Raw genomic sequence first — 19,019 nt, 5'->3', positions numbered from 1 at the left:
GAGGATTTCGGTATTGTCAGTGTTGAGTTTGAGACGGTTGTTGTTCATCCAGGTGGCGATTGCTGTAAGTCCTTCTTGGGCGTTTTTCTTGGTGGTGGCGGGGTCTCAGGTGAGTGAGATGATTAACTGGGTGTCGGCGGCGTAGGATACAATGTTGAGGTTGTGTTGTCGGACAATGGCGGTGAGGGGGGCCATGTAGATGTTGAAGAGGGTGGGGCTAAGAGAAGAGCCTTGGGGTACGCCGCAGCTGATTGCTGTGGGATTGGAGGAGAAGGGTGGGAGTCTGACTTTCTGGGTTCTGCCACTGAGGAAGGAGGTGATCCATTACAGGGCCTTATTGCGGATGCCAGCATTGTGTAGGCGCATGAGGAGGGTGCCGTGGGCTACAGTGTCGAATGTTATGAACTTGCAATACCATTATTATATACATATAATTTAAATATCACTTAAAGTAAAATACCAAGCTTACTTAATCTATATTTAACAAAAAATTAATACATAAAAAAAATAATTGTAATAATTGTCCATGTGTAAACTAAATATGTTCTCTAGAATCATGTCTAAACGTTGATAAGAAAATATTTAAAATGATTATATATCTGTGTATGTGTGTGTGTGTATATATTTATACTTGGTATCTGATGCTAATACCACCAAATGACTTTGTGTTTTGAGTACTAAATGGAGTGATAACTTTTTACTTTCAACTCGTAATACCAGCACAACACGACGCGCACAAAAAGCCAAACTTACAATATCGCTAGCGCAATTACCTACTGCCCCATAGAAGTCAATGGAGAATAAAAAAAACTAACACCCTAAAAACTAACACGAATCACCATAAGACCCCTACTGTTATAACCCCTAAACCGCCACATAGCCCACCGCAAAGTCTCCACTACACTATTAACCCCTAAACCGCTAGCCCCCCACATCGCAAACTATCCTATGTACACTAATAACCCCTAAACTGCCAGCCCCCCACATCGGAAACTAAATCTCTACACTATTAACCCCTAAATTGCCAGCCCCAAATGCAAACTAAACCTCTATACTAGTAACCCCTAAACCGCCAGCCCCACATCGCAAACTAAACCTTTACATTATCAAATGCTAAACCGCCAGCCCCCCAATGCAAACTAAATTTCTACACTATTAATCCCTAAACAATCAGGCCCCCAACGCAAACTAAACCTCTACACTATTAACCCCTAAACCGCCAGCCCAACGCAAACTAAACCTCTACTCTATGGAATGTATAAACACAAACAGCGCATCCCAAGACTCAAATATGTTTAATCAGACAATTATATGCGCAAATAATAAAACACACTTACTAGAAGTATGTAAAACGATTGCATATCAACAAAGATATCCTCATATGCAGTTCTGGTCTGTGATAGCGTTCAGTTCCTTTTAGTTGCTAGGCTGTAGTTTGGATAATGGCTTGTTCATGTTCAAACCCTTAGCATCAGGTGCCCCTGGAAAACTGTTTACAAAAAAAGAGAATATAGAGAAAGAAAACGAAGAGAGAATGGCACTATGTAATGGTGACCCTAATAATATAACAAGGATATATTCCTGATCAAGAAAGGGAATGGGTGCTGTATACTAGTAGAACATGCAAGAGGGTAGTGGTTAAACCAACTACAAAATCGTATACAAATTAGTACTGCTCACCATTAATCCATTAATAATTATAACTAATATGTTTTAGGTTAGGAAACACACAAAAAACATATGTATTATGGTGTGATAGTGCTCCGGGAAAACTGGCTAAGGATCCTGCCAGAGGACAAAATACCTAACGCGTTTCCTCTGGTATCGTCTGGACTTTATCAAGGGTTATGTTAAAGCAAAGGATTGGGTGCTTGTACAAAGTGAAGTTTATTTTGAGATTGTATATATATATTTATATGAGAGAGAGAGGGTGAGATAGTGCTGTAAAAAGGGTGGGTGGGAGGACGTCAGTATTAAACAGTGAATGCAATCAATATATGGGAAATTGTTGGTTAAACAACTCAATAAATCAGTCTCTGTTGGTGTTTTATAAAACACCTGCAGTGAGGAAGACAATCAAAGGTAAATGATGATGTCACACAGACGGTAGCCAGTAGGTATAGCACTTACTAGAAAGCACCTCAATCATATGAGGTAAGTTGCCGCATCTATCAGTGGTAAGCCTCCGGTGATATCTCGTATCCAATTTAGAGATCATAATTTGTCAGTTCTTCTCCCCTTGGAGTAAGGTGTGTAAGCTTGGAGATGTAGTCATTACAAGTCCCTCCGTCAGTCCAGCAGTTATGCGAAGGTGTTTACAGCATCTGGTAATGACTCAATTTGTTAATTGCTGACATGATAAAAGCCCCACTGGTGCTCTGAACAGCAGCAGTATTCAAAATGCTTATGCAAAGAGAATATCTAGATATGCTTCACATGCACGTGCAGAGAAAACTGTTTACACTAAAACAGTGATAACTTTTACTAAAAGCATTTTTGCCAATACATGTATATTGCAAATATGTTTCTACTCAAAGATGTAATTCATCTACGTGCATTTAAATTTACCCCGGAATGTCCCTTTAAATATAAAACATATAAACAAAATGTGAGGGACCAGTGTAATAGACGTTAGGAATTCATTGAGGCGATTTAACAGAATGCAAAACATAAAACAAGTTCCCACCCAGTTAATACTTAACTATGTGGCAGTGTATGCTGTTTATCAGGGAGACGATGTGGTAACATTTGTACTTTTTATTGTTTTTGTTCTACATGTACCTAGATACATAAAAGTGTAGTCAAGGGAACATTTTTATTTGTACCCCTCCCATTACATCATTTAAAACATTACGTTACAACTCTGCTTCCTTTAAGGAACATTGTCATTTGTTTCAAGAATGTATATGAAAGAACAGCAGTGTTAAAAATACACATATGATGAAGATGATAATAATAATAATAAACATTTCAGACACTTGGCCCAGCAGCCCTTTTGTCAACGCCACCTTTAATATATTTTTTCTGTCTATTGTCTCCTGCATTGGTATCCCCTGCCTCTTAAAGGAACATGAAACCCAACATTTTTCTTTCATGATTCAGGTAGAGAATACAATTTTAAACATTACAATTTACTTCTATCATTTATTTTGCTTCATTCTTCAGATATCCTTTGTTAAAAAAATTGCAATGCACATGGGTGAGCCAATCACAGGAGGCATCTATGTGCAGCCACCAATCAGCGGCTACTGAGCCTATTTAGGTATGCCTTTCAACAAAGGATTTAAAAAAATGAAAGTTGTTTAAAATTGCATGGTCTTTCTAAATGATGAAAGAAAAACAAATGTGGGTTTCATGTCCCTTTAAGCATTGTGCATGTTGCCTGTAGAGAGAGGATAGCACTAGAATTGTCTGCGGTACTAATGGACAAGCACAGACCCAAAAGCCATATTCATCCTTCATGCAGCATTCAGAATGCCGTTAATAATCACTCAGTGCCTTAGATTGCTATTGCCATTGAGAATTCTATACTTATATTTGACCCAATTTTGAGAGTGACTTATACTTTTTTATTGTTAGGTATTTACTAGGGATGGGCGAATGTTTTGCAACATTTGAAGAATTAAACAAATTTTAACGCATTCTTTTGTTCGTTTCGAAATTTAAATGTTTGTACAACATTCTAACATTTGTTTACTGTAACAGTATTTCTAATGCTTTCCTTAAAGGTAATATTCTATAAGAATGTTTCTAATAATTTTGTTCGAATTCTGCAAAATTCTAATGAGAAAAATTTGAATTTATATATTTGTAATAGTATTTCTAATGCTCTCTCTAAATGTAATATTCAAGTTATGCAATATTCGAAATAGAAACATTCAAATTGATATAGTTGTATCTATTATGTATCAATTTACTAAATTCCCTACCACATGAATTATTTAACTTCTAAATAGTATTTGTTAAATCGAATGTTAGATTCGATATTTTGAATGTGGATATTCTAACTAATTATGAACATTCGAAAACAAAAGAAACATTTGAAAACCAAAAATAATATTCGATTACCGAACCTGCTTTGTATTTTCTCGTCTAAACTGTTATTTTCAATGGGACCAGGCTTATTTGCTTTGGGATTCTTTTCTGGAAATGAAAGAAGCCTCTGCCAGGATGGGTATCATAGCATGGAGGAAGCTGTGTTAGCACTCATTTCACAGTATCAGAATGCTAGGGTTTTTTTTTTCTATCAAAGATGCCCTTGAGGTCAATAACACCTAGAGTAAATGGGGAGAAATTAAGCCTTGTTTGGGTGTTGAGCCTCACAAGTTCTTTGCATTTTTAACATTCTGCTCCAGTCACTCCTTTATTGTTATCTATGTAGTGCTAAGGGAAGTAATATTGGGTGTGTACATGACATAACAAGTTATTTAACTCTGTGCATACCTAGCTGAGTCTGTGTAAAAGACTTTATTTACTTATGCAAATCACCTATTACACTAAGGAAAGAGAAGTATCCACAAATGATCCCTTGGTCAATGAGCATAGAGGGAATTATGTTGATTGTTGATGCAATAGAGGATATATTACCTCCTTCTAGATGAGTGTCCACACTGCCCCTTCTCTGTTGTGCAGCACTGCAGTCACTTTTTTACAAAGCAAACCAGTAACTGTATATGTTAATTGGCATTGGCATTACATTAGGGTGACCATATCGCCGCTTTAAAAAAAGGGACACATATGAATAATACATATGTCAGGGTTCTTATACAAAACATTTCTTTAAACAGCCCTGACATTTGTATTTTTTATGTGTCCCTTTTTAAAGCATCAATATGGTCACTCTACATTACATGCTTACCTGGAGGGGTCCCTTTGTCGTGGGCGTGGGACCTCGATTCAGCTAGTTTGTGGTTGGTTTGTACTGCAGTTCCCCAGCTAGAGAAGGTGGATTGTGACCTGCCAAGGTCCTGAAACTTATTGCAACTTGTCACTTCTATGATACCACAAATAGCTACAGCAGAAACTCACTGATGCTGGTGAACAGTCCAGCAATTACATTTAAAGTTAATGGAGAATTACATGTGGGCTTTATTTACTTTTTATGTCACAAGTCAAAAGATGGCTGTTCTGTAAAAGTCATGAGTGCACTAAAATATACACTACCTTCACCACCATTACATACAACAAGTTATTTTGAAGCCTATTTATTAAAGGTCTGTCGGACCCGATCCGACAGTGCGGATCAGGTCTGACAGACCTCGCTGAATGCGGAGAGCAATACGCTCTCCGTATTCAGCATTGCACCAGCAGCTCTTGTGCTGGTGCAATGCTCTCGGCCGCCAGCAGGGGGGTGTCAGTCAACCCGATCGTACTCGTTCGGGTTTAATTGTGCCGATCTCTGTCCGCCTGCTCAGAGCAGGCGGACAGGTTATGGAGCAGCTTCATAACTGCTGTTTCTGGTTTCTGCTGATATTTTTCAGTACTGGTTTGGCTGTCTGCTATATGTGGATGGTTGTCTTCTGGTAAGTATGTATCATTTTTTAAGGCACTCTCAGCTATGTTTGGCACTTTATATGATATTGTAAAGTTTTATATATATGTATTTGCTTATATTTGCCATGAGTCAGGTCTATGTATATTTCCCTTTTTTGCAAGCTATCAGTTTCAGTATGGGAATTATGTTTGAAAAGATTATTTTTATTATTTTCTTACCTGGGGTTCCAGTTCTTTTAATTTGACTATGTTTTCCAAAAAAGGTTCGCGGGCAAACTAGGCTCGCAAGGACGCAAAACGCTGAAAAAAATTTTGGCCGCCAAAGTTGCGTCTATAGTGACGCTGGTGTCGTATTTTCCTGCGTCTTGTTAACGTCACTTCTTTTGGCACAAAGTCGTCCTTGTTATGACGCAAGTTGCGTCATTTCCTGGTGTAAGCTTTGTCGCCAAAAAATGTTTCACTTCCTTTTGCGTCATACTTGGGGCCAAAAGTTTTTGTATATTATCCCTCTTCCTTTAATGCTTCTGGTTTTCTTTATATTTTAAAGAGCTATGATGCTTACTTTTTTGCATAATACTTTAGCATAAGCATTTTTTCCCATTCCTGAAATTGCTATATGAGGAAATTGAAAATTTTGTTTAAATGTTATTTTTTTCTTTTTACATTTTGCAAGATGTCTCAGTCTGATCCTGCCTCTGATGTTGCTGTAGAAACCATGCTGCCTGAACACTGTTCTACCAAAGCTAAGTGTGTTTGTTGTAAATTAGCTTTGGGTATTGAAGAGTCTAGTCCTCTTGATAACAAAGCCAGTAAACGTTTAAATTTTGCTTTTAAACCTCCAAGGGTTGCTCCTGAGGTTTTTCCTATTCCAGATGCTGTCTCTGATATGATTACTAAAGAATTGTCTAAGCCTGGTTCTTCTTTAAGAATCAGCCAATAGAATACAAGCTCAATCCTATTGGCTGATCCAATCAGCCAATAGGATTTTTTTCTACTTTAATTTCGATTGGCTGATAGAATTCTATTAGCCAATCGGAATCTAAGGGATGCCATCTTGGATGACGTCATTTAAAGGTACCTTCATTCGTCGTTAGTCCGTCGGATGAAGAGGATGCTCCGCGTCGGATGTCTTTAAGATGGACCCGCTCCGTGCCGGAAGGATGAAGATAGAAGATGCCATCTGGATGAAGACTTCTGCCCATCTGGAGGACCACTTCTGCCCGTCTGGAGGACTACTTCTGCCGGCTTCGTTGAGGACATCTTGCCGCTTGGATGAAGACCTCTCCCGGTAAGTGAATCTTCGGGGGTTAGTGTTAGGAATTTTTTAAGGGTGTATTGGGTGGGTTTATTTTTTAGGTTAGGACTTTGGGCCTGCAAAAGAGCTAAATGCTCTTTTAAGGGCAATGCCCATCCAAATGCCCTTTTCAGGGCAATGGGGAGCTTAGGTTTTTTTAGTTAGGGTTTTCTTTGGGGGGTTGGTTGTGTGGGTGGTGGGTTTTACTGTGGGGGGGGTTGTTTGTATTTTTTTTTTACAGGTAAAAGAGCTGATTTCTTTGGGGCAATGCCCTGCAAAAGGCCCTTTTAAGTTTAGTTTAGGCTAGGGTTTTTTTATTTTGGGGGGCTTTTTTATTTTGATAGGGCTTTTAGATTAAGTGTAATTAGTTTAACTATCTTGTAATTTGTTTTTCATTTTCTGTAATTTAGTGTGTTTTTTTGTGATTTAGCAAATTTAATTTAATTTATTTAATTGTATTTAATGTAGATAATTGATTTAATTGTAGTGTAGTGTTAGGTGTTAGTGTAACTTAGGTTAGGTTTTATTTTACAGGTAAATTTGTCTTTATTCTTGCTAGGTAGTTATTAAATAGTTAATAATTATTTAATAACTATTCTACCTAGTTAAAATAAATACAAACTTGCCTGTAAAATAAAAATAAACCCTAAGCTAGCTACAATGTAACTATTAGTATTTAGTTTTAAATAGGACAAATTTAGATAATAATTGTAGGTTTTATTTAGATTTATTTGAATTATATTTAAGTTAGGGGGTGTTAGGGTTAGACTTAGGTTTAGGGGTTAATAAATTTAGAATAGTGGCTGCGACGTTGGGGGCGGCAGATTAGGGGGTCAATAAGTGTAGGTAGGTTGCGGTGACATTGGGGGAGGCAGATTAGGGGTTAAAAATGTTTTAATGTAGGTGGCGGCAATATCTGGAGTGGCAGATTAGGGGTTAATAAGTATAATGCAGGTGTCGGCGATGTTAGGGGCGGCAGATTAGGTGTTGTTAATATTTAACTAGTGTTTGCGAGGCGGGAGTGCAACAGTTTAAGGGTTAATATGTTCGAGTGGCGGCGATGTTCGTAGCGGCAGATTAGGGGTTAAACATTTTATTATAGTGTTTGCGATGCGGGATGGCCTTGGTTTAGGGGTTAATAGGTAGTTTATGGGTGTTAGTGTACTTTTTAGCACTTTAGTTATGAGTTTTATGCTACAGCTTTGTAGTGTAAAACTCATAACTACTGACTTTAGAATGCGTTAGGAATCTTGGAGGTAGAGGGTGTACCGCTCACTTTTCTTTCATGTAATTAGCAAGAGTCCATGAGCTAGTGACGTATGGGATATACATTCCTACCAGGAGGGGCAAAGTTTCCCAAACCTCAAAATGCCTACAAATACACCCCTCACCACACCCACAAATCAGTTTTACAAACTTTGCCTCCTATGGAGGTGGTGAAGTAAGTTTGTGCTAGATTCTACGTTGATATGCGCTCCGCAGCAGGTTGGAGCCCGGTTTTCCTCTCAGCGTGCAGTGAATGTCAGAGGGATGTGAGGAGAGTATTACCTATTTGAATTCAATGATCTCCTTCTACGGGGTCTATTTCATAGGTTCTCTGTTATCGGTCGTAGAGATTCATCTCTTACCTCCCTTTTCAAATCGACGATATACTCTTATATATATATATATATACCATTACCTCTGCTGATTTTCGTTTCAGTACTGGTTTGGCTTTCTACAACATGTAGATGAGTGTCCTGGGGTAAGTAAGTCTTATTTTCTGTGACACTCTAAGCTATGGTTGGGCACTTTTTTATAAAGTTCTAAATATATGTATTCAAACATTTATTTGCCTTGACTCAGGATGTTCAACATTCCTTATTTTCAGACAGTCAGTTTCATATTTGGGATAATGCATTTGAATAAAACAATTTTTTTCTTACCTTAAAATTTGACTTTTCCCTGTGGGCTGTTAGGCTCGCGGGGGCTGAAAAAGCTTCATTTTATTGCGTCATTCTTGGCGCAGACTTTTTTGGCGCAAATTTTTTTTTTCTGTTTCCGGCGTCATACGTGTCGCCGGAAGTTGCGTCATTTTTGACGTTCTTTTGTGCCAAAAATGTCGGCGTTCCGGATGTGGCGTCATTTTTGGCGCCAAAAGCATTTAGGCGCCAAATAATATGGGCGTCTTATTTGGCGCTAAAAAAATATGGGCGTCACTTTTGTCTCCACATTATTTAAGTCTCATTTTTTATTGCTTCTGGTTGCTAGAAGCTTGTTCACTGGCATTTTTTCCCATTCCTGAAACTGTCATTTAAGGAATTTGATCAATTTTGCTTTATATGTTGTTTTTTCTATTACATATTGCAAGATGTCCCATGTTGAAGCTGAGTCAGAAGATACTTCTGGAAAATCGCTGCCTGGTGCTGGAGCTACCAAAGCTAAGTGTATCTGCTGTAAACTTTTGGTAGCTGTTCCTCCAGCTGTTGTTTGTATTGAATGTCATGACAAACTTGTTAATGCAGATAATATTTCCTTTAGTAAAGTTACATTACCTGTTGCTGTTCCATCAACATCTAATACTCAGAGTGTTCCTGATAACATAAGATATTTTGTTTCTAAATCCATTAAGAAGGCTATGTCTGTTATTCCTCCTTCTAGTAAACGTAAAAAGTCTTTTAAAACTTCTCATTTTTCAGATGAATTTTTAAATGAACATCATCATTCTGATTCTGATAATGGCTCTTCTGGTTCAGAGGATTCTGTCTCAGAGGTTGATAAATCTTCATATTTATTTAAAATGGAATTTATTCGTTCTTTAATTAAAGAAGTCCTAATTGCATTAGAAATTGAGGATTCTGGTCCTCTTGATACTAAATCTAAACGTTTAGATAAGGTTTTTAAATCTCCTGTAGTTATTCCAGAAGTTTTTCTTGTTCCTGGTGCTATTTCTGAAGTAATTTCCAGGGAATGGAATAATTTGGGTAATTCATTTACTCCTTCTAAACGTTTTAAGCAATTATATCCTGTGCCATCTGACAGATTAGAATTTTGGGACAAAATCCCTAAGGTTGATGGGGCTGTCTCTACTCTTGCTAAGCGTACTACCATTCCTACGGCAGATGGTACTTCCTTTAAGGATCCTTTAGATAGGAAAATTGAATCCTTTCTAAGAAAAGCTTACTTGTGTTCAGGTAATCTTCTTAGACCTGCTATATCTTTGGCAGATGTTGCTGCAGCTTCAACTTTTTGGTTGGAAGCTTTAGCGCAACAAGTAACAGATCATAATTCTCATAGCATTATTATTCTTCTTTAACATGCTAATAATTTTATTTGTGATGCCGTCTTTGATATCTTTGATATCATTAGAGTTGATGTCAGGTATATGTCTCTAGCTATTTTAGCTAGAAGAGCTTTATGGCTTAAAACTTGGAATGCTGATATGTCTTCTAAGTCTACTCTGCTTTCCCTTTCTTTCCAGGGTAATAAATTATTTGGTTCTCAGTTGGATTCTATTATCTCAACTGTTACTGGAGGGAAAGGAACTTTTTTACCACAGGATAAAAAATCTAAAGGTAAATTTAGGTCTAATAATCGTTTTCGTTCCTTTCGTCACAACAAGGAACAAAAGCCTGATCCTTCATCCTCAGGAGCGGTATCAGTTTGGAAACCATCTCCAGTCTGGAATAAATCCAAGCCTTTTAGAAAATCAAAGCCAGCTCCTAAGTCCACATGAAGGTGCGGCCCTCATTCCAGCTCAGCTGGTAGGGGGCAGATTACGTTTTTTCAAAGGAATTTGGATCAATTCCGTTCACAATCTTTGGATTCAGAATATTGTTTCAGAAGGGTACAGAATTGGCTTCAAGATAAGGCCTCCTGCAAAAAGATTTTTTCTTTCCCGTGTCCCAGTAAATCCAGCGAAGGCTCAAGCATTTCTGAAATGTGTTTCAGATCTAGAGTTGGCTGGAGTAATTATGCCAGTTCCAGTTCTGGAACAGGGGCTGGGGTTTTATTCAAATCTCTTCATTGTACCAAAGAAGGAGAATTCCTTCAGACCAGTTCTGGATCTAAAAATATTGAATCGTTATGTAAGGATACCAACATTCAAAATGGTAACTGTAAGGACTATCCTGCCTTTTGTTCAGCAAGGGCATTATATGTCTACAATAGATTTACAGGATGCATATCTGCATATTCCGATTCATCCAGATCACTATCAGTTTCTGAGATTCTCGTTCCTAGACAAGCATTACCAGTTTGTGGCTCTGCCGTTTGGCCTAGCAACAGCTCCAAGAATTTTTACAAAGGTTCTCGGTGCCCTTCTGTCTGTAATCAGAGAACAGGGTATTGTGGTATTTCCTTATTTGGACGATATCTTGGTACTTGCTCAGTCTTCACATTTAGCAGAATCTCATACGAATCGACTTGTGTTGTTTCTTCAAGATCATGGTTGGAGGATCAATTTACTAAAAAGTTCATTGATTCCTCAGACAAGGGTAACCTTTTTGGGTTTCCAGATAGATTCAGTGTCCATGACTCTATCTTTGACAGACAAGAGACGTCTAAAATTGATATCAGCTTGTCGAAACCTTCAGTCACAATCATTCCCTTCGGTAGCCTTATGCATGGAAATTCTAGGTCTTATGACTGCTGCATCGGACGCAATCCCCTTTGCTCGTTTTCACATGCGACCTCTTCAGCTCTGTATGCTGAACCAGTGGTGCAGGGATTACACAAAGATATCTCAATTAAAATCTTTAAAACCGATTGTACGACACTCTCTGACGTGGTGGACAGATCACCATCGTTTAGTTCAGGGGGCTTCTTTTGTTCTTCCGACCTGGACTGTAATCTCAACAGATGCAAGTCTTACAGGTTGGGGAGCTGTGTGGGGTCTCTGACGGCACAAGGGGTTTGGGAATCTCAGGAGGTGAGATTACCGATCAATATTTTGGAACTCCGTGCAATTTTCAGAGCTCTTCAGTCTTGGCCTCTTCTAAAGAGAGAATCGTTTTGTTTTCAGACAGACAATGTCACATCTGTGGCATACATCAATCATCAAGGAGGGACTCACAGCCCTCTGGCTATGAAAGAAGTATCTCAAATTCTGGTTTGGGTGGAATCCAGCTCCTGTCTAGTTTCTGCGGTTCATATCCCAGGTATAGACAATTGGGAAGCGGATTATCTCAGTCGCCAAACGTTGCATCCGGGCGAATGGTCTCTTCACCCAGAGGTATTTCTTCAGATTGTCCAAATGTGGGGACTTCCAGAAATAGATCTGATGGCCTCTCATCTAAACAAGAAACTTCCCAGGTATCTGTCCAGATCCAGGGATCCTCAAGCGGAAGCAGTGGATGCATTGTCACTTCCTTGGAAGTATCATCCTGCTTATATCTTTACGCCTCTAGTTCTTCTTCCAAGAGTGATCTCCAAGATTCTGAAGGAATGCTCGTTTGTTCTGCTAGTAGCTCCAGCATGGCCTCACAGGTTTTGGTATGCGGATCTTGTCCGGATGGCCTCTTGCCAACCGTGGACTCTTCCGTTAAGACCAGACCTTCTGTCGCAAGGTCCTTTTTTCCATCAGGATCTCAAATCCTTAAATTTAAAGGTATGGAGATTGAACGCTTGATTCTTAGTCAAAGAGGTTTCTCTGACTCTGTGATTAATACTATGTTACAGGCTCGTAAATCTGTATCTAGGGAGATATATTATAGAGTCTGGAAGACTTATATTTTTTGGTGTCTTTCTCATCATTTTTCCTGGCATTCTTTTAGAATTCCGAGAATTTTACAGTTTCTTCAGAATGGTTTGGAGAAAGGTTTGTCTGCAAGTTCCTTGAAAGGACAAATCTCTGCTCTTTCTGTTCTTTTTCACAGAAAGATTGCTAATCTTCCTGATATTCATTGTTTTGTACAAGCTTTGGTTCGTATAAAACCTGTCATTAAGTCAATTTCTCCTCCTTGGAGTTTGAATTTGGTTCTGGGGGCTCTTCAAGCTTCTCCGTTTGAACCTATGCATTCATTGGACTTTAAATTACTTTCTTGGAAAGTTTTGTTCCTTTTGGCCATCTCTTCTGCCAGAAGAGTTTCTGAATTATCTGCTCTTTCTTGTGAGTCTCCTTTTCTGATTTTTCATCAGGATAAGGCGGTGTTGCGAACTTCTTTTGAATTTTTACCTAAGGTTGTGAATTCCAACAACATTAGTAGAGAAATTGTGGTTCCTTCATTATGTCCTAATCCTAAGAATTCTAAGGAGAAATCATTGCATTCTTTGGATGTAGTTAGAGCTTTGAAATATTATGTTGAAGCTACTAAGAATTTCCGAAAGACTTCTAGTCTATTTGTTATCTTTTCCGGTTCTAGGAAAGGTCAGAAGGCCTCTGCCATTTCTTTGGCATCTTGGTTGAAATCTTTAATTCATCATGCTTATGTCGAGTCGGGTAAAACTCCGCCTCAAAGGATTACAGCTCATTCTACTAGGTCAGTTTCTACTTCCTGGGCGTTTAGGAATGAAGCTTCGGTTGATCAGATTTGCAAAGCAGCAACTTGGTCTTCTTTGCATACTTTTACTAAATTCTACCATTTTGATGTGTTTTCTTCTTCTGAAGCTGTTTTTGGTAGAAAAGTACTTCAGGCAGCTGTTTCAGTTTGAATCTTCTGCTTATGTTTTCAGTTTTTTTCATTATAAAATTTAAACTTTATTTTGGGTGTGGATTATTTTTCAGCGGAATTGGCTGTCTTTATTTTATCCCTCCCTCTCTAGTGACACTTGCGTGGAAAGATCCACATCTTGGGTAGTCATTATCCCATACGTCACTAGCTCATGGACTCTTGCTAATTACATGAAAGAAAACATAATTTATGTAAGAACTTACCTGATAAATTCATTTCTTTCATATTAGCAAGAGTCCATGAGGCCCACCCTTTTTGTGGTGGTTATGATTTTTTTGTATAAAGCACAATTATTCCAATTCCTTATTTTTTATGCTTTCGCACTTTTTTCTTATCACCCCACTTCTTGGCTATTCGTTAAACTGATTTGTGGGTGTGGTGAGGGGTGTATTTGTAGGCATTTTGAGGTTTGGGAAACTTTGCCCCTCCTGGTAGGAATGAATATCCCATACGTCACTAGCTCATGGACTAATATGAAAGAAATGAATTTATCAGGTAAGTTCTTACATAAATTATGTTTTTGGCCTCCATGGACAAACTCGTAATATCAGTGCTATGGAAGTCCCATAGAAAACAGACTTTACAAACTTTACGTAAGTCGGTTTGTGGTAAGGCCAAAAAAGTGTGCGGTGCCCCTCAACCTGCAAGACTCGTAATAGCAGCGGTAGTGAAAAAGTAGCGTTAGGACCTGTTAACGCTGCTTTTTCAGCTTAACGCAAGACTCGTAATCTAGCCGATAGTGTCTAAATCTAGATTACTATCTCTATCTTTCCAGGGTAAGAATTTATTTGGTTCTCAATTGGATTCTTTTATTTCCACTATCACTGGGGGGAAGGGAGTTTTTCTACCCCAAGATAAAAAGTCTAAGGGTAAATTTAAAGTTCCTAATTGTTTTCGTTCCTTTCGTCAGAATAGAGAACAAAAAACACTCCTTCCCCTAAGGCCTCTGGTTCCAATTGGAGACCATCTGGTCCAATTAGAATAAAACTAAGCATTATAAAAAACAAATCTAGCCCCCAAGACTGCATGAAGGTACGGCCCTCAATCCAGTTCAGCTGGTGGGGGGCAGATTTAAATTATTTCTGGACATTTGGACAGGTTCTGTTCAGAATCAGTGGATTCAGAATATTGTGTCTCAAGGGTATCAAATAGGTTTCAGAATAAGACCTCCCGTGGGAAGAATCTTCCTTTCATTCTTTTTGTCCAACAAATCCTGTGAAGGCTCAGGCTTTTCTGAAATGTGTTTCAGACCTAGAGCTTTCAGGGGTGATTGTACCAGTTCCTCTCCAAGAACAGTGTTTGAGGTTCTATTCAAATCTATTCATTGTCCCAAAGAAAGAGAATTCTATCAGACCAGTTCTGGATCTGAAGTTTTTAAATCATTTTGTAAGAGTCCCAACTTTCAAGATGGTGACTATAAGGACTATTCTGCCTTTTGTTCAGCAAGGGCATTTCATGTTGACAATAGACATACAGGACGCTTATCTTCACATTCCGATTCATCCATACCACTATCGGTTTCTGAGATTCTATTTTCTAGACAAGCATTACCAATTTGTTGCTCTTTTATTTAGCCTAGCGACAGCTCCACAAATCTTTTCGAAGGTTCTTGATGCCCTTCTATCTGTAATCAGAGAGCATGGTATTGCGGTGTTTCCTTATTTGGATGATATCTTGGTACTAGCTCAGTCTATTCATTTAGCAGAATCTCACACAAAACAACTTGTGTGGTTTCTTCAAAGACATGGTTGGAGGATCAATTTACAAAAAAATTCTTGATACCTCAAACAAGGGTCACCTTTTTAGGTTTCCAGATAGATTCAGTGTCCATGACTCTGCCTTTAACAGACAATAGGGGAATGAAATAGGTTTTAGCTTGTCTAAACCTTCAGTCTCGATCATTCCCTTCAGTGGTTATGTGCATGAAAGTTTTAGGTCTTATGACTGCAGCATCGGACGCGATCCCCTTTGCTCGTTTTCATATGAGACCTCTCAGCTATTCATGCTGAATCAATGGTGCAGGGATTATACAAATATCACAACTGATAAACTTAAATCCCAACATTCAACTCTCTCTGTCTTGGTGGTTGGACAACAAGAAACGTCCCAGATACCTTTCCAGATCCAAGGATCTTCAGGCGGAGATGGTGGATGTTTTAGCAGTTCCTTGGTTTTACCAACCTGCTTACATTTTTCCGCCTCTAGTTCTTCTTCCCAGGGTGATCTCCAAGATCATAATGGAACAATCTCATGTGTTTCTGATAGCACCAACATGGCCTCACAGGTTTTGGTATGCAGATCTTTTCCGGATGTCCAGTTGCCAATCTTGGCCTCTTCCTTTTAAGGCCAGACCTTCTGTCTCAAGGGCCGTTTTTCCATCAGGATTTCAAATCTCTAAATTTGAAGGTATGGAAATTGAACGCTTTGTTCTTAGTTATAGAGGTTTATATAGGCAGCTAACCCCAGACAGGTCTGGGTGCAAGAACCATAGGGAAAATGACAAAACAAATTAATACAACACACAGAGATAACCCTGCACTCACTTACAAGCTCTCAGCTAAGATTTAAAAGCAAAAATGGAAAGGTTAGTTACAGCATCTGGCCAAATGGGACAAGCCCAGGTACCTCGTCAAGGTCCTTTCCTTGGTTCTTGCACCCAGACCTGTCTGGGGTTAGCTTCCTGTGACTCTGGGGACAGCACAGCTTCCTGTGAGTGCCAGTGGCACCCAGGGCTGAGCATGTTGCAGGGTCATGGGATGTGTACCCGGTCCGGTATGAGAGTGCAGTTTCCTTCCGTGTTTTGTATTTGTCTAGGGTGATTACATATGCCTGTGCACCCTTCCCTTGTTCCCAGTTTGTTTGGATTTGAAAGCTTGCATTGTGTGGCTGTTTTAGGGTCCCAGGTATTGGAAAGGACCTTGACGAGGTACCTGGGCTTGTCCCATTTGGCCAGATGTGGTAACTAACCTTTCTATTTTTGCTTTTAAATCTTAGCTGAGAGCTTGTAAGTGAGTGCTGGGTTTTCTCTGTTTGTTGTATTAATTTGTTTTGTAATTTTCCCTTTGGTTCTTGCACCCAGACCTGTCTGGGGTTAGCTGCCTGTGACTCTGGGGACAGCACAGCTTCCTGTGAGTGCCAGTGGCACCCAGGGCTGAGCATTTTGCAGGGTCATGGGATGTATAACCGGTCCGGTATGAGAGTGCAGTTCCCTTCCGTGTTTTGTATTTGTCTAGGGTGATTACATATGCCTGTGCACCCTTCCCTTGTTCCCAGTTTGTTTGGATTTGAAAACTTGTATTGTGTGGCTGTTTTAGGGTCCCAGGTATTGGAAAGGACCTTGACGAGGTACCTGGGCTTGTCCCATTTGGCCAGATGCGGTAACTAACCTTTCCATTTTTGCTTTTAAATCTTAGCAGAGAGCTTGTAAGTGAGTGCTGGGTTCTCTCTGTGTTATATATATATATATATATATATATATATATATATATACTGTTCAAAGAGAGCACTCTCACTTCCAAAAATAATGAATGCCAGGGTGCCAGCAGGTAAGTGTATGGATGAAGGAAGGCACTCTCTGGTCTTTTAAGTAAATAGTTTAATAAATCAAGTGTGACGTTTCGGGGGGACACTCCCCTTCCTCAGACAAACACAAACAGCATTCAACTGAATATTTAAACAAAACAAGCCTCTCCCCCAGTGAAAAAATTGCACCAAAACAGTTACTATGGTGATCATCAATAAACAAGTACTACTTAATTAATGCCTTGTGCATAGTATTACATATCAACAGAGCTTTATACAAGCATATGTAATAACATATATACTGCAAGTGACAAAAAAAACTGCAAGTGACAAAAAACATGCTTACGTCATTACAGATGTTCCGAATACAAATTCGACACTGACGGCTTTTGCTAGTTATCAAACTGCTAACAGGTACGCTCGCCACTATTCCGGTCCAGCGTACCTGCTTTTCAATCCGCCACCCTGGAGGCCGCGGATGCCCGATATCCCATTGATTTCTATGCTAGAATAAAAGTCTAAACACCACTAATCTGCCGCCCCGATATCGCCGCCACATACATAAAATATATTAACCCCTATCCCGCCGCACCCCGACATTGCTGACACCTACATAAAAGTATTAACTCCTATTCTGCCGCTCCCCGACATCGCCGCAACCTAAATAATGTATTAACCCCTATTCCGCCGCTCCCGGAGCCCACCGCAACTATAATAAAATTATTAACCCATAAACCCCTGGCCTCCCACATCACTACCACTTACTAAACCTATTTACCACTAAACCACCAGCCCCCCACATCGTCATAAACTAAATTAACCTATTAACCCCTAAACCTAACAACCCGCTAACTTTACATTAAATATTAACTCCCTATCTTATAATAAATTTAAACTTACCTTTAGATTTAAATTAAACTATATTAAACTAATAATTAAGCTACCCTAACTATTATACTTAAATTACATTAAACTACAGTATATTAAACTATTAATTAATCTACCCTATTTTACTAAAATTACATTAAATTATATTAAACTATTAATTAATCTACCCTAATTGTTATACTAAAATCACATTAAACTACATTAAACTAATAATTAACCTACCCTAACTGTTATACTAAAATTACATTAAACTACAAATTAAAATTTTCAGTCATGTGACTGCTATTGAAAAGCATTGAGAAGCAGTGCATTGATTAAAATAGCCAGTAGGTGGAGGTGTCCGCTTGTGTTGCAGCAAAGATATGCAAGCCAAGCAAGCTGCAAATTAATCAGTTTAACCAGACTTGAGCTATCGAGCAGCTTGCAAAGGAACAAGATCTTCCTGTCTATAAATCAGTCCAGATTGGAATGCATAGACAGAACTGTTTGCAGAAAAATGCAAGTAAAGTCTGTGTTGTGTGATTATTTTATTAGGTTTATAATGCTGTTTAGCAAATGTTTTTGTTCATGTAACTTAGTTTAATTATATATTCTGTGTTGTGTGATTATTTTATTAGGTTTATAATGCTGTTTAGCAAATGTTTTTGTTCATTTAACTTAGTTTAATTATAAATTCTGTGTTGTGTGATTATTTTATTAGGTTTATAATGCTGTTTAGCATTTAAAGTCTTCATTTCAAAGCTTTAAAAATAATGTATTAGGTGTTACTTATGCCAATTTTGAGAGGGACCTGGAACCTAACTCCCTCCCTTCCCATTGACTTACATTATAAACTGGGTTTCAATTTACAACGGTTTCGATTTACAACCATTCCTTCTGGAACCTAACCCCGGCGTAAACTGAGGGCTACCTGTATTATATATTTAAAAACCTAACCCTACTCAAGTTATTTAAATCTACTATTAAAAATTACAAAGTTACAAAAAACTAACAACTAAGTTACACAAAAAACCCCCACTAAGTTACAAAAAAACCCAAACACTAAATTACACAAAATAAAAAATAAATTATCAAATATTTAAACTAATTACACCTAATCTAAGAGCCCTATGAAAATAAAAAAGCCCCCCCCCCCCAAAAAAAATAAAAAATAAAAACAAAAACCCTAGCCT

The 19,019-nt window shown here is 38.5% G+C and overlaps 1 protein-coding gene and 1 long non-coding RNA gene across 2 annotated transcripts in view; one reads left to right on the top strand and one right to left on the bottom strand.

Moving 5' to 3' along the window:
- LOC128663253 (uncharacterized) overlaps positions 1-2,204 on the bottom strand; it is an 87,527-nt gene extending 85,323 nt beyond the window's left edge. Inside the window, exons 1-2 of the long non-coding RNA XR_008402841.1 lie at positions 2,131-2,204; positions 1,338-1,489 (exon numbers count right to left, since the gene is read on the bottom strand). This is a non-coding gene — a long non-coding RNA (uncharacterized LOC128663253). The remainder of the gene's footprint in view (positions 1-1,337; positions 1,490-2,130) is intronic.
- Positions 1-19,019, top strand: part of MYO5C (myosin VC) — a 315,165-nt gene that overhangs the window by 157,557 nt on the left and 138,589 nt on the right. The gene's annotated exons all lie outside the window — the stretch shown is intronic.

This window comes from Bombina bombina, chromosome 6 (assembly GCF_027579735.1).
Source record: "Bombina bombina isolate aBomBom1 chromosome 6, aBomBom1.pri, whole genome shotgun sequence".
NCBI classification, from domain to species: Eukaryota; Metazoa; Chordata; class Amphibia; order Anura; family Bombinatoridae; genus Bombina; species Bombina bombina.
This window is presented reverse-complemented; position numbering and strand designations above follow the sequence as displayed.